This window comes from Schistocerca serialis, chromosome 2, assembly GCF_023864345.2.
Source record: "Schistocerca serialis cubense isolate TAMUIC-IGC-003099 chromosome 2, iqSchSeri2.2, whole genome shotgun sequence".
Classification (NCBI taxonomy): Eukaryota; Metazoa; Arthropoda; class Insecta; order Orthoptera; family Acrididae; genus Schistocerca; species Schistocerca serialis.
The window spans coordinates 1,137,232,524-1,137,249,344 of NC_064639.1; the positions used below are offsets into that span (position 1 = coordinate 1,137,232,524).

General features: G+C 39.3%; 1 protein-coding gene across 4 annotated transcripts in view; it reads left to right on the forward strand.

Moving 5' to 3' along the window:
- Positions 1–16,821, forward strand: part of LOC126458600 (ankyrin repeat and fibronectin type-III domain-containing protein 1) — a 688,593-nt gene that overhangs the window by 662,999 nt on the left and 8,773 nt on the right. The gene's annotated exons all lie outside the window — the stretch shown is intronic.

A 16,821-nucleotide genomic window follows, 5' to 3' on the forward strand; every position in this document is an offset into this window, starting at 1 on the left:
GTGTGACGAGGGCCTCCCGTCGGGTAGACCGTTCGTCTGGTGCAAGTCTTTCGATTTGACGCCACTTCGGGGATGAAATGATGATGATTAGGACAACACAACACCCAGTCCCTGAGCGGAGAAAATCTCCGACCCAGCCGGGAATCGAACCCGGGCCCTTTGGATTGACAGTCTGTCGCGCTGACCACTCAACTACCGGGGACGGACAGTGTGTCCTGTCATAACATGACAATAATATCACTTAACTGAGTGCCAACACAGGTGCAGTAAATCATACATAAAACCAAAGCTATCATAAAATGAGCTTGAAATGCATAACACAGTGACATAATATCAATTATGACAGACTACAAATGTTCAATTGTTTTTCATACTCTAATCTGTAATGCAGAGAGGTTTTTATGAGGCAATTTAGATTGTTTGGCAATGGAGGCATCTCTCTCATCCTTAACTGCAAAAGTATTTATGGATACCTTTGATTAGAGAGCTCTTTTTGGAGCTCCATAAACCATCAAAATATGTTAACTATCTATATGAGTCTTCCTTTCACATATGAGGAATAAGAGCTGGATGAGAAGGATACTGAGAATGGTCCAAAATTATTGAACATGAATTTTTTGTATAAATAATTTAGAAAACTAGGGCTTAAATTCTCTAGAAAACAAAAACTACTTTAAGCACGTATCTACTTGAGGACCACATGAAGCAAACAGGTTGTGCAAATGGTCTTGAGGCACTGATAAAACTGCTACTGAACACAGACAATCCATTTCCAGTAGTAAAAATGCATCACATCAGTTATTCTGAAAACCTTTTGAAGGAAATGAAGCTCTTAAAAGTGGCACTACTGTGCAGCAGAGTGAAAAATTGAAGTTTCTGAATAGAATGAAACTGTGTGCCAGACTGTATTTTTATTTTTATTTATTTATTTATCCTGTGGATCATATATTGTACAAAGTACACATGATATAGGACAAGTCATTTTTCTTAACAAATATGTAGTTTGGAGAAAAAAAAATAGGCAATGGACTGCCATTTAAAAAAATGTACACAAAATTGTTCATTGATGAATATAGTAACTTCACATACAGAGAATACAAACAATTTACATGGGGAGCTAAGAAACATGTAGGCAATGTAGTGCTACTTTAAATTTACACAAATAATCTCTGAGATTACAGAATAGTGAAAATGTCAACTGGAAACACAACAGAAGGACAATGTCATTTAAAAACTACATTAAACATGAAATTAACATTGAGATTTCACAGACAATTAAGTTTTAATACTAATAGAACGTGTACTTGTACATTCAAAGATTTTGGGAAGTGAAACTGAAACATAGTTGTGTATAGTAGAAATTAGGTTATTATTTTGCCTACAGAATGTTTTACTCTAATCACAGTATTTTACAAAGGAACGTTATAATTTTTCATTTCCCGGAATTCTTGTACTGAATAGAAACAGTGCTTTGTCAGAAATGCCTTTAGTTTATTTTTAAATATTGGATCTGGAGCAGTTTTTATTTGTTCTGGAATTTTATTGTGTAATACGACACCCAGATGAGTTATATATTTTTGGTATGATGATGTCCTTGAAAAAATTTGATGGATATTAGATTGCCCTCTGGTATAATGAGCGTCTATATCATTGTTTTGGATTAATTTGCCTGTTCTTGAGAGGTATTCCCTGGTGAATAGGATTGTTTCTTGAATGAATAGGGATGGGTTGCTTAGAACATTAAGTTTTATAAATTGACATTTACAGGATTCCAGCTTTTTGAGGCCACAGATTATCCTCAGTGCTCTTTTTTGTAGTTTAAATATATTTGTGCTGTGAGTTGAATTTCCCCAAAAGATGATTCCATAGCGGAGCAATGAGTGGAACTGCGCATGATATGCTTGCATTAGTGTAGATTTACTTGTAGTAGATTTTAGTATTCTTAGTCCATAGCACAATGATGAGAGTTTCTTTGATAAGTTGTTTATATGTGTGTCCCATTTTAAATTTTGTTGGATCCATAGACCCAAAAATTTTGTTTACATTTTCAATTTTATCATTATTTAACTTTACTTGGATAGTTTTTTGATTGGATGTGGGAATTAGATGGAAGTTGATACATACAGTTTTCCCACTATTAACAATTAGGCCATTTTTGTTAAACCACTCAGAAAGTTTTTTCATAGAGTTATCAGATATTGTCTGAAGGGATTCAGGGCTAGATCCAGTCAACACTATTCTTGTATCATCAGCAAACAGGATAGTTTTTTGTGGGCTTATACGTTCAACAAGATCATCTATGTAAATGAGGAAAAGTAATGGCCCTAGAACAGAACCCTGGGGAACACCATATCTTATTGTTCTTTCCTCTGAGAGGAAAACTGTGTTATTTATTTTATTCTGTACATTAATATCGTATTGAAGTGATACCTTCTGTCTGCGGTTTTGTAGGTAAGAGCATAGCCAGTTGTGAGCCACACCTCTTATTCCTCTTCTTTCCAATTTAGCAAGCAGTATTTTATGATCTAGTACGTCTGGTACTTGAACCCAAAACCATATCTTGCTCCAGCACACAGCGAGGATGTTTCAGGAGACAACTCAATGTTAAACTGCACTTCTGTCCTGCCTTAGGTGGAAATCATGTAATTCTAACATTTTAATTTTTTTTAATAAGTAGAAATGAATATTTTGAAACGCTTCACATTTGTGGTGTATGAATAGACATGTCAATGATCCTAAAAAGGATACTTAAAACATTGTCCAACTGAAAACTATTCATTCAGATCAGCCTCATATTAGGAAAAATATGCAATCATAGGTAACAGATGTCTGCAAAATACAAGCACATCTTTGAATACAGCACTGAAAGCAGGATTGCAACAGATAAGTTCAGCAATGAGTTTAATTTCCTCACATCATTCTACACCAAACAAGCTGCTGCAGGCAGCTACATAAACAAATGTTCAGGTTTGTCCCGTTTTCTCAGCGACATCAGTAACAGTCCTCTGCAAGTGATTGTCATCTACACAGACATTTTTCAGCAGCTATTACGCAGTCAGTGAAGTGCATTTTAATGAAAAATATCAGATTCCCACCACATACAAGGAATCCAGTTTGATAGAGCACAGCATTTCTTCACATTCATGAGCCATGTTCAGTATTCTTTTTAACATTCTCTGTTGTCACATTACTGGCACACTCATCACTGTCACGATTGCACAACCTTACCAACTTTCCTATTTCCACATTTATCATCTCCCCCTACCCTCTGTTCCCCTGCAAACATAGATACAATTGTTGAAAAAACCATCTATGAGTGCTACAGAGTCATTTCTCAACAAAAATACAAGGACTGTCCAGAAAGTAACAAGACATTTTGAAATAAAAAATTAACAGTATCGGAAAACCAAATTTTATTATATACATTTTAAAGGTATTTTTCAACTTACTTTCCATTCAAATTGAGGCACTTATCATACCATGGCACTTTTTTCAATACTATCTCTGTTATATGTCGCTTGCATTTGCAAACACTGGTTTAATACTACATGCAGTTCGGCATCAGTATCAAAGTTTTGTATAGCAAGCAATGTCTTCATTATGTGAAGAGGTGATAATTGCTCTGCACGAAATCCAGGCTGTATGATGGATGATCAAACACCTCCCCTCCAAAATAGGAGCTCTCAGGTACAATTGCAATTGGCCATGTGTGTGTGTGTGTGTGTGTGTGTGTGTGTGTGTGTGTGTGTGTGTGTGTGTGGTGGGGGGGGGGGGGGGGGGGGGAAGAGGGGGGGGGGGTGCAGTGCATTCTCATGAAAAATACAAAAGTTTTGTGGTGAGTTTCCCCCGATGATTGTTTTGTATCACCAGCCTTAACTTTGTCAATGTTTAACAATAACTCTCAGAGTGAACTTTTGTGGCACGTTCAATGAGACATCAATGAGAATCCATCCCTTAAGAGTCCCAAAATGCAGTAGACATGATCTTTCTTGTTGACAGCATTTGCAAACACTTCCTTGACTTCTTGGGACAATCTATGTGTCTCCATTCCATTGATTGCCTGTTTGTTTCGCAACTGACGTGCTTCATCCAAGTCTCATCCCAGTACAGTATACGTGATACATTTGTTACCATTTTTCTCATAATCTTTGAGGAAGGTCAGCGCTGCAACAAGTCTCTATTTTTGTGGTCTTTTGTTAGGATTTTGGGAACCCATCTAGCACAAAATTTGTGGTAACCAAGCTTCTCTGTCACAATTTAATGCACCACATTCTGCGAAATTTGAGAAAAATGTTATGAAAGTTCCATAACTGTGAAATGACAATTTCCACAAAATTTTTTTGTTGGTTTTCATCACCAATTTGTCAATCACATGAGGTTAGGCCTACCACTGCGGTCCTCATCTTGAACATTGGTACAGTCATTTTGAAAATCAGTTCACCATTGCCTCTCTCAGCTTGACCCATTATTCCTTTTCCACATGCATCATAAAGTTCACAATAAATTGCAGTTTTTTGCTAACAAAAACCTAATCACAGAAAGCACCTCATAAGTGGCAAAATTTTCTATTCCAGCGAACATTTTAACACTTCACAGAAAGCAAAGTAGTAGAGACACAGGCCACATGCTATCACTGCTGGATGTGTACTGAAAGTAGGAATGTTATGGCACCAAGATGGCAGCTGTAGCCCTACCCACAACTGCAACAGACCAAAACATCTGTTACTTTCTGGATAGTCCTCATATATTAGTTTTGTCAGCTTGAAATTGACTACATTAATTTAATTTAAGGTAAAAGGAATGTAGTTTGAGTTTAGTCTGAAAATAATTTCCAAACTGATTTCAAATAAAAACATAAACAGTAATGACATTTAAGATGGAAGAGGAACAGTTATTCTCCAGTTTCTAATGTAGAAATACAGGTTGATAATCATTGGTAAGGTGTGTTAAGATTCTCTATTATGTAATGTTTTCATGTACACTGCCTGACAAAAAAAGTGAAGTATACAGAAGACATGGCTGGATGACAGCATGACTTTGTAAACCTATAGACCTTCAGCAGATACGTAAATGATTTGAGGTTGCAGTCCTCTGTGACTGGTAGGATGGCCACCAGAGTGCATTAGTGTTATTCATCTTTGGTGTTGTTGCCAGGCATGCTGGAATATATAAAGGGTGTGAACAGTGTCAGATGTTTAGTGATCACTGTGAAGGACACAGAGATGCAGTGTATTGATGTGGCACAGCATTATCAGCACATGACAGAGTTTGATATGGGCTTTATTGTGGGTCTCATGTGGCCAGCTGTGGATTTGTGGGGCTTTCAGATGTTACAATGGTCTGATGGTGGACTGCACAGCAGCATGAGGGCAGGCATACACATCCTCAAAGTTCTGGTCAACTATATTAATTTATTTATTTACACATTAATTTCCACAGGACCAAATTGAGGAGCAAATCTCCAAGGTCATGGAACACGTCAGTACATGAAATTACGACATAAAAGTAATAACAGATAAAAATAAAATGTTTATGAACCTGAGAAAAGTCAATCCATAAGTTTAAGTAAATGCAATCAATAATACAACAATAATCAGCTTAATTTCCTCAGCAGAATAGAAGGAGTGACCCATGAGAAAACTCTTCAGTTTTGATTTGAAAGCGTGTGGAGTACTGCTAAGATTTTTTAAATTCAAGTGGCAGCATATTGAAAATGGATGCAGCAATATAATGCATGAGAGTTAAGGAAGTGATTCATATGCAGGTTTGATTTCTGCTGAGTATTAACTGAGTGAACGCTGCTTATTCTTAGGAATAAGCTGATATTGTTAACAAGAAATGACAGTAAGGAATATATAAATTGAGAGGCCAATGTCAAAATACCCAGACTCGTGAACAGGGGGTCAACAAGAGGTTCGTGAACCACACCACCTATTGCCCAAACTGTCCATTTCTGAGCCAAAAATTTCCTTTTAGAATGGGAAGAATTACCCCAAAATATAATACAATATGACATAAGTCAATGAAAATAAGCAAAGTAGACTAATTTTTGTGTTGAACAATCACTCACTTCAGATACTGTTCGAATAGTAAAAATGGCAGTATTAAGTCTTTGAACAAGAGCCTGAATGTGGGCTTTCCACAACACTTTACTATCTATCTGAACACCTAGAAATTTGAACTGTTCAGTTTCACCACACATATGCCCATTCTGTGAAATTAGAACGTCAGGTTTTGTTGAATTTTGTGTTAAAAACTGAGTCTTACTGTGATTTAGCGTTAGTTTATTTTCTACAAGCCATGAACTTAGGTCATGAACTGCACTATCTTTACTACCAAGCTAATGTCATCAGCAAACAGAAATACATCTCTGGACGACCCACGACCCCCCCCCCCCCTCCCCCCTCCGCCACTTGACTGTACCCTACACAGAACCCACATCACAGCCATTCTCAACATTGTGAATAATGACCTTTTGCTGTTTGTTGCTAAAGTAAGAGGTGAACCAGTTGTGAGCTACTCCCCATATAACGTAATGGTCCAACCTCTGGAACAATATTTTGTGATCAACACAATCAAACACGTTAATTAAATCAAAATATATGCCTAGCATTCAAAACCTTTCGTTTAACTCATCCAGGACCTCACAGAGAAAAGAGAATACAGCATTATCTGTTGTTAAACAACTTCTAAAGCCAAACTGCACATTTGATAGCAAATTGTGTGATAAAAATGATAAATTATCCTTATATTACAGCTTTTTCAATAACTTTAGCAAACACTGATGGCATAGAAATTAGTCAAAAATTGTCTACATTATCCTTTTCTCCCTTTTAATAAAGCAGCTTTACTACTGAGTACTTTAATCATTCAGGAAATTGACCATTCCTAAAGGAAAAATTACAAATGTGGCTAAATACAGGGCTAATATGTGCAGCACAGTACTTTAATATTCTGCTAGGCACTCCATCATATCCATGAGAGTCCATAGTTTTTAGTGATTTAATTATTGACTCAATCTCCCCCTTATCTGTATCACAGAGGAGGCATTTGCCAAGAAAGCTATATGATTCCCTGTAGAAACTAAATGTTTATTTAATTCACCAGCAATGCTCAGAAAATGATTGTTAAATACTGTGCATATATCTCATTTATCAGTAACAGAAATATTTTTACTATGAACTGAATTTATATTGTCGACCTTGTGCTGCGGACCAGACATTTCCTTCACAACTGACCACATGGTTTTAATTTTATCCTGTGAATTAGCTATTCTACTATTGTACCACATACTCTTTGCCTTCCTAATACCATTTTTAAGTGCCTTACAGTACTGTTTGTAATGGGCTTGATTGTGACTACTTCTAACATTTTGATATAATTCCACTTTGTTCTACATGATATCCTTATCCCACTAGTCAGCCAACAGGGCTGCCTAATACTGCTAGTACCATGTTTAGAACGTTCTAATGGAAAGCAAATCAGTTATTGGCACTATAAACATCCTGCCACTCTTGTTCCTTGACAAGGTTTAAAAAACTCTCTATTGCTGTTGGATTAACTTTCCTACATAGTTTGTAATTATATGTAACATTTGTTTGAGTACAAAAGCCTTTTAGTGTTAAAATTTGTGCATCATGGCCATTCACCCTTTTACTAACAGAATGCCCATCTAGTAATGAAGAATGTATAAAAATATTGTCTATAGCTGTGCTGCTGTTCCCCTGCACCCAAGTTGAAGAAACATAGTTTGCATCAGATCATATGAATTTAGGTGATATACCAACATCCTTTTTCTTGCACCATCACATGCAAAATTTATATTGAAGTCACCACATATAATTAGTTTCTGGTATTTCCTACAAAGTGAATCAAGAATCTTCTCTAGCTTGAGCAGAGTTAGGGGACCTATAAACAACAACAATTGTAAGTTTAATTTCATTAAATTCAACTGCCCCTGCACAACATTCAAATACCTGTTCAGTGCAGTGCCGCGATACGTCTATGGACTAAAATGGAATACTGTTTTTTTACGTACATAGCCACTCCCCCACCCTGCAAGAAACTACTTGAAAAACAGCCAGCTAATCTGTATCCTGGTAAAGGAAGCCTCTGAATTGTCAAATTATTTAAGTGGTGCTCCGATATACCAAAAATTTCAGAGTCAACATCTATAAGCACTTCACTAATTTTATCTCTAATACCTCCTATATTTTGAAGAAATATGCTAATTCCTTCTCTACTTGGAAACATGACATCCTCTGAAGGTGAGCCCTTAGTTAGAGGGCCTTCCTTTAAGCAGGTATACCTATCAGCTGACTTCAATCTAAAAAAGGTGCAACTCTAACACCAACTACTACAGAAATTTTTCCATGAGTAATCCCACAACCACCCACTACACTGTCACCTATAAGCTTTGCCAGCCTCCCCTTCCCATATCTATTGAGGTGCAAGCCTTGCCTAGTGAAACCCTATCTTCTGACAGACCCAACTGGCACCACCGAAATGCGACCCATGCCCTCTGCCGTCAGTGCCCTCTCCAGCCCCACGTTAATGCTCTTAACAGCTGCATTAAGATGAGGCCAATCATGACAGTTGCACGAAATGCACATTAGTGCCACCAGTTGTAGTAGCTGTCTTCACCAGATCATCACCTACATCATATTCCCCCACCCCTATCAAGACTGTTCCCTGCTCCACCCACTGTTACTACCTGATCCTCCTTCATAAAATTCCTACATAACTCCCCTACGCTGTCAGTCGTCTGAGCCAACCCTGCACTAGGCTTCATAATGCTGGAGACCTGGTACTCACTCCCCAACACTTCCTGCAACTGTTGGCCCACACCTCTACTGTGCGAACTACCTAGCAGCAGAACCTTCTTCTTTCTGTTAGACTTTGCAACTGACCTAGGCCTCCTAACTGCTGAGGACTGCTGCTTGTTCCCTTCCCTACATCTACAGCTACATGAGGCTCCTCTCCGCTCAACTCTGGCAGTTGGTCAAATCTACTGCACACAAGCAAAGTATAATTGTATGAATACCTGCTCCTCCTAGCTGTCTTCTTTCCAACTGTCAGTTCCCATTCCCCACCACCCTTCACCCTCCTCAACCTATCTAGTTCCTCCTTTGTGCGTTGTAACTGTACCTGAAGGGTACAGATCTTACACTCCTGCTCCTCTATCAACTTATTTCTACTACAGATTCTGCCTTCCCAGGAGAGGATCTCAATACTTTGAACATATCCCACACCATAAGCCACTACTCACAAACCTACGATAAGACCCCACACTTCTCACTCATGGTAAAATTTTACAGTTACTGAAAAAAACTATGCATTTACTTAACCTAAGTTCAGTTACACCACAAGGGAGAATTCCTGTATTGTGCACTAAATACACCATAACCCCTTCATATCTGTGCTTTCCATCCAAGAAAGAGTAACACACACACACAAATTCAAGCTTTCGCAACCCACGGTTGCTCCATCAGCAAAGAGGGAAGGAGAGGGAAAGACGACAGGATGTGGGTTTTAAGGGAGAGGGTAAGGAGTCATTCCAGTCCCGGGAGCAGAAAGACTTACCTTAGCGGGAGAAAGGGACAGGTATACACTTGCACACACACACACACACATATCCATCCGCACAAATACAGGCACAAGCAGACATATGTAAAGGCAAAGAGTTTGAGCAGAAATGTCAGTTGAGGTGGAAGTACAGAGGCAAAGATGTTGAGTGACACCTGATGTACGAGGGCAGCAACTTGAAATTAGTGGAGGTTGAGGCCTGGTGGGTAATGGGAAGAGAGGATATATTGAAGGGCAAGTTCCCATCTCCAGAGTTCTGATAGGTTGGTGTCGGTGGGAAGTATCCAGATAACCCAGATGGTGTAACACTGTCCCAAGATGTGCTGGCCGTGCACCAAGGCATGTTTAGCCACAGGGTGATCCTCATTACCAACAAACACTGTCTGCCTGTGTCCATTCATGCGAATGGACAGTTTGTTGCTGGTCATTCCCACATAGAAGGCTTCACAGTGTAGGCAGGTCAGTTGGTAAATCACATGGGTGCTTTCACACATGGCTCTGCCTTTGATCGTGTACACCTCCTGGGTTACAGGACTGGAATAGGTGGTGGTGGGAGGGTGCATGGGACAGGTTTTACACCGGGGACAGTTACAAGGGTAGGAGCCAGAGGGTAGGGAAGGTGGTTTGGGGATTTCATAGGGATGAACCAAGAGGTTACGAAGGTTAGGTGGGCGGCGGAAAGACACTCTTGGTGGAGTGGTGAGGATTTCATGAAGGATGGATCTCATTTCAGGGCAGGATTTGAGGAAGTCGTATCCTTGCTGGAGAGCCACATTCAGAGTCTGATCCAGTCCTGGAAAGTATTCTGTCACAAGTGGGGCACTTTTGGGTTTCTTCTGTGGAAGGTTCTGGGTTTGATGGGATGAGGAAGTGGCTCTGGTTATTTGCTTCTGTACCAGGTCGGGAGGGTAGTTGTGGGATGCAAAAGCTGTTTTCAGGTTGTTGGTGTAATGGTTTAGGGATTTGGGACTGGAGCAGATTCGTTTGCCACGAAGACCTAAGCTGTAGGGAAGGGACCATTTGATATGGAATGGGTGGCAGCTGTCATAATGGAGGTACTGTTGCTTGTTGGTGGGTTTGATGTGGACGGATGTGTGAAGCTGGTCATTGGACATATGGAGGTTAACGTCGAGGAAAGTGGCATGGGATTTGGAGTAGGACCAGATGAATCTGATGGAACCAAAGGAGTTGAAGTTAGAGAGGAAATTCTGGAGTTCTTCTTCACTGTGAGTCCAGATCATGAAGATGTCATTCACAAATCTGTTCCAAACTTCACACACAAATTTCAAGCTTTCGCAACCCACAGTTGCTTCATCAGGAAAGAGGGAAGGAGAGGGAAAGACAAAAGGATGTGGGTTTTAAGGGAGAGGATAAGAAGTCATTCCAATCCCGGGAGCGGAAAGACTTAGTTTAGGGAAAAAAGGGACAGGTATACACTAGCGCACACACACACATATCCATCCGCACATATACAGACACAAGCAGACATATGTAAACATCTCTGCCCAAATATATATATATTACAATACAGAGTTAAAGATTAATATTTCTATTAATTGCCTTATTCCCCTAAATGGCACAAAATGTTTATACTATATTTATGGATTTATTTATTCCTATTCAAGATTTATTTCTGGAGCTATTACTGCTGTCTGTGAGACATTTTATTTCATCTGGTAAATTGTCAAAAATTTTTATAGCAGCATATTTTACCCCTTTCTGTACCAAAGATAGGTTGAGTAAAGGATAGTGTAAGTTTCTTTTTTCTGGTATTATAATGATGAATGTGACTGTTGTTTTTAAACTGGTCCATGTTGTTGAGAACAAATTTCATTAGTGAGTACATGTACTGTGAGGCTATTGTAAGAATTCCCAATCTTTTAAAAAGATGCCTACAATATGTGCGACTATGAACCCCACACATTATTCTAACCACTTTCTTTTGAGCAGTGAATACTTGTCTAAATGTTGAGTTACCCCAAAATATTATTCTGTATGACATCAGAGAGTGAAAGTATGCAAAGTGTTAGCTTACTAATTTATATATCCTCAAAATTGGCAATTATTCTGATTGTAAAAGTTGCTGAACCTAGTCTCTTTAGAAGATCCAAAATATGAATTTTCCAATTAAGATTCCTATCTATATGTACATCCAAAAACTTAGTATGCTCTACTCTGTCTACTGACTTCTGTTGATGTGTTATATTTATTGAAGAAAGTGTACTTTTTGCAGCAGAAAATTGGATGTACTGTGTTTTTTCAATGTTTAGAGCAAGTCCATTTGCAGAAAACCAATTAATGACTTTTCCAAAGACCTTTTTTTGTATTATTTTCAATTGGAGTTTCTTTTACCAGCTTAATAATGATGCCTGTATCATTAGCAAAAAAGTGTCAGTTCAGGTTCCTGTTTCAGATAAGAAGGGATGTTGTTCACATATATCAAGAACAGAAGGGGACCCAAGATTGAACCCTGTGTAACACCTAATGTAATTTCACCTCAGTTAGATGAAGTGCAGAGAGAGAGAGAGAGAGAGAGAGAGAGAGAGAGAGAGACAGACAGACAGACAGACAGAGACAGAGATGAAAGTATGACATCAGCCCATTTAAACAATACACTTTAGGTCAGTCTACAAGTGGAGATGAAAATTTGAGTGAATGTTTTTAGTCGTTTTGCATCATCTTGCAACCAGATACTGGCTCACTATGAAAATACATTTAACCTCACTCCTCTACATCCACACACTGTGTGCCAGAAATTAAGAAAGGGACTGTCACACAGAATTACTCACAGATGGTTAAGATTGCTTACTTAGTACACTTCTGAGTAAAAAGATGATCATAAAAATCAATTATTGACAATGTAATTTAAATGGGTAGATAAAAAAATCTACTTACCAAGTGGCAGCAGGGGAACACATACACAAAAGAATTTAGCTTTTACTAGTTTTGGAGTCAGTGGCCCCATCTGGCAGAAGAGTTGAAGGGGAAGGAAGAGGGGTGAAGGAAATGGACAGGAGAGGTGTAGGGAAAGGGGTACAGTTCAGAAAAGTCCCCCAGGATCTAGGGGCAGGGGGGACTTACCAGATGGGATGAGAAGGAAACACTGATTGTTGGGGACTGCACCGGACTAGATTTGAAAACCCGAGAGCTTAAAGATGGAAGACAGGGTAATATGCAAGACAACGATTACTACTAAAACATCGTGCACAAGTTACTGAGAGTGAAAAGCTAAATGTATTGCATGTAACGGGGGGGGGGGGGGGGGGGGGGGATAGATGGTGAAAAATAGAAAGGTCAGAAAATGAAAGATGTAGAAAACCAAAATGAAGTGGAAAAAGGAGTAGTTACTGTGGAGAAATGCCAAGATGGAAAACGTAAATTAGGGCCATGTGGGTGGTGAGAACCAAGGACATGTTGTAGGGCTAGTTCCCACCTGTGGAGTTCTGAGCAATTGCTGTCTGGAGGAAGAATCCAAATGGCACTTGTGGTGAAACAGGTACAAATGGCACTTGTGGTGAAACAGGTACCGGGGTCATGACTGTCTTGTTGTACAGCATGCTCTGCAACAGGATGTTGTGTGTTGCCTGTATACAGCCTCTGCCAATGCCTATAAATCCTGAGTGATAACTGGGTGGTAGTCATGCCGATGTAAAAGGCTGAACAGTGTTTATATACCAGTTATGTTATGTAATTTCGTTATTTATGTTGTCTGCCAGTAATATACTTAATCAAAAGTAATAATTTATACAATTTAATGCACTTTCTGTTTATTTCCTGATTTACAGTGAGAATTTTATGACACAGTTTTCTTATAAAGGATATATAGAAAGCCTCACCCTTTTTTTTTTTTTTTTTTTTTTTTTAAAAGCTGTAACAAATGTCACTGCTGCAAATGAAATACTAAGTTCACAAACAAATAATTAAATATTTAAAAAATCTAGTTTTAACTTTTTATTTATGTTTACTGTGTGTTAATCTATTACAATATCACCAACATTCAATTTTTAAGTATTTTTTTGAGGAAAGTAATTGAATATATCTTCAGGTTGATTAGTACCAGTCAAACACAATATTATTGCACCTGAGAGTGAGGGTGATTCAGTCGGATTATCATCAGTCAGCAAGTAATCAGGATTGATAGTACATGCATAAGTGACCAGAAAGCATTGACCAAGTGATGCATTTTCCTTAGTTGTCAGTGTACTTGTTTACTGCAGCACCACCCCAAGTATCCAATAACAGCCAAGTGCAATAATATTGTGGTTGAGTTATAACTCCTATGAATCTGAGTACAGTGCATCTGGGGTGAGTAAGGTACCATCTTCCTAGACATTACTTCATAACCTAAGACTTTAAGTACAGTATGCTATGCATGTTCACCTAAGATCTCTACAACTATAAAGGTTTGGTCGCTTTTTGCAACTGATCATTCAAGATAGCTAGCACTGCTCACGTGACTTGATTCCTTATTCAGTTCTTTTGCTGTTATATGTTTATTGTGCAAGTTTTCTTCACTTTTTGCACAGAAATGTAGCATTGTTTCTTCACTTCAAATTGCATTTTTGAAAACATTCTCTGCACATTGAACCATATTGCATAGTATGTGCAGGAAATTAAGGACACGTAAACACATTTGTTTACATAGCTGTTATCAAAATAGGCAGTTAAGAAATCAAGAAGAATCTACATCTACATCCTCATCTACATCTATGCTCTGAAAACCAATGTGAAGTGCATGGCAGAGGGTACGTCCCACTGTACCAGTTATTAGTGCTTTTTCCTGTTCCACTTGCATATGGAGCATGGGAAGAATGATTGTTTAAATGCCTCTGCATGTGCTGTAATTAATCTAATCCTGTCCTCATGATCCCTATGGGAGTGATATGTAGGGGGTTGTACTAAATTCCTAGAGTTTCTGAAACTTCGTTAGGAGATGCTCTCCAGACAATTTGCATATATCATCAAGAGTTCGCCAGTTCAGTTCTTTCAACTCTCTCCTGTGAGTCAAACAAATGTGTGACCATTTGTGCTGCCCTTCTCTGTATACTTTCAATATATCTTGTTAATCCTATTTGGTACGGGTCCCACGAACTTAGGCAATATTTCAGGATGGGTCGCGTGAGTCGTTGGTAAGCGATATCCTTTTTAGACTGGTTGCATTTCCCTTAGCACACTATCAATAAACCCAAGTCTGCCACCTGCTTTGAACTATGACTAAACATATGTTATTATTGGAGATGCTGAGTCGCGATAGGCACAACAAAAAGATTGACACAATTATAGCTTTCAGCCATTAAGGCCTTTGTCAGCAGTAGACACACACACACACACACACACACACACACACACACACACACACACACACACACGCAAATGCAACGTGCACACACGTCTGCAGTCTCAGAGAGCTGAAACCTCACTGCGAGCAGCAGCATCAGTGCATGATGGGAGTGGCGACTGGATGGGGGTAAGGAGGAGGCTGGGGTGGTGAGGGAAAGGGATAGTATGGTGGGAGTGGCAGACAGTGAAGTATTGAAGTTTAGATGAGGACAGGAGAGAAGGTGCGGAGGGGGGAAGGGGGTAAGTAGCGGAAAGGAGAAAAATAAAAATAAATTAAAAGACTGTGGCCAAAAAACAAGTGGACGACCCTGTTGCTGAACACGCTGCCAAACATGATATCCCTCATCTCAATGACTGCTTCACAGCTTGTGCCATATGGATAATTCCTACCAACACCTGCTTTTCTGAATTGAGCGGATGGGAACTTTCCCTGCAGTACATCCTACGTTCCCGTAAGGCCTGAACTTTCATTAGTCACTGTCCTCACCCATCCAGCCCCCTCCCTGTTCCCATTCCAGCACTACACAGCTGTCATTTCACTATCACACCCAGTCTTTTAATTTATTTTTATTTCTCTCCTTTCCGCTACTTACCCCCTCCCCCCTCCGCACCTTCTCTCCTGCCCTCCCTCTAAACTGCAACACTTCACTGTCCGCCATTCCCGCCATACTATCCCTCCCCCTCCCCACCCCAGCCTCCTCTTTACCCCCATCCAGTCGCCACTCCTATCATGCTCTGGTGCTGCTGCTCGCAGTGTGATTTCAGCTCTCTGAGACTGCAGACGTGTGTGCACATTGCATTTGCATGAGTGTGTGTGTGTGTGTGTGTGTGTGTGTGTGCGTGTGTGTCTACTGCTGACAAAGGCCTTAATGGCGGAAAGCTGTAATTGTGTGAATCTTTTTGTTGTGCCTATCGCGACTCAGCATCTCTGCTATATGGTGAGCAGCAACTTTCCTTCTCTGGTATTGTTACATTCCATCCTGGATTTTCCATTGTTTGATCATATGTAATTATTCCATTTCATAAATTTACAAAGTGTTACACCCAGGTATTTGTATGAGTTACCTGATTCCAGTTGTGACTCATTGATACCATAGTCATGGGATACAGTGTTCCCCGTTATCCCCTTTTGGCTTTACAAACCATTAGGATGTGGAAGTTGTGGATAACAGACAACTAGTTGTTGGAAAACAGTTCTAAAATGCCTAATTTATGAAGTCAAACCACGTCAAAGCTAGCCTTCTTTCATAATCTAAAAAAATTACAGATGTTATTCAATTTCTGGCCATGTACGAACAAACATCCTGGCAATATCACGTTTTAAATGGTCAGTAAGTCTTACATCTATGAATTGTCTATTACAGAATGTTTCATTCGTAATATTCCTACAATGCCTGGTTCTATTGGGGTATGCTCAATCTTGTTGGAAAGTAATGTTCAACTATGGTTCTTCTTTATGGGGAAACAATGAGTAAGTTATGGGAAGTGTGTTCTCCATCCACCCTCCCCCTACCCAGCTCCCATGCCCTTCCCTCCAACAGGGGCTGTTCCTCTCCAACAGACATGCAATATGTGCATCTAAAAATGAATCTTGTCAGCTTTCAGGGCATGAGCTCACATCATATATATTTTGTCAACGGCTGACACCTGCATTTCTGAAGAAAACTGTTGAATTAAAACATATTACTTGAATCGTTTTTGGAAATTGTCAGTTGTTTCTCCACTGATGAGAGATTATTCATATCTCCTTCTATTTAATGACATTTACACTTGAGGTGGTGAAAGAAAGAATACTTGTAGATACAGAAACTAACAGTTTTACTGTGCAGTAATCAGTGACTGATTTGCATATATCTTCCTTCTGCGTTCTTGGCACCCATGATCATTCAAATTCTG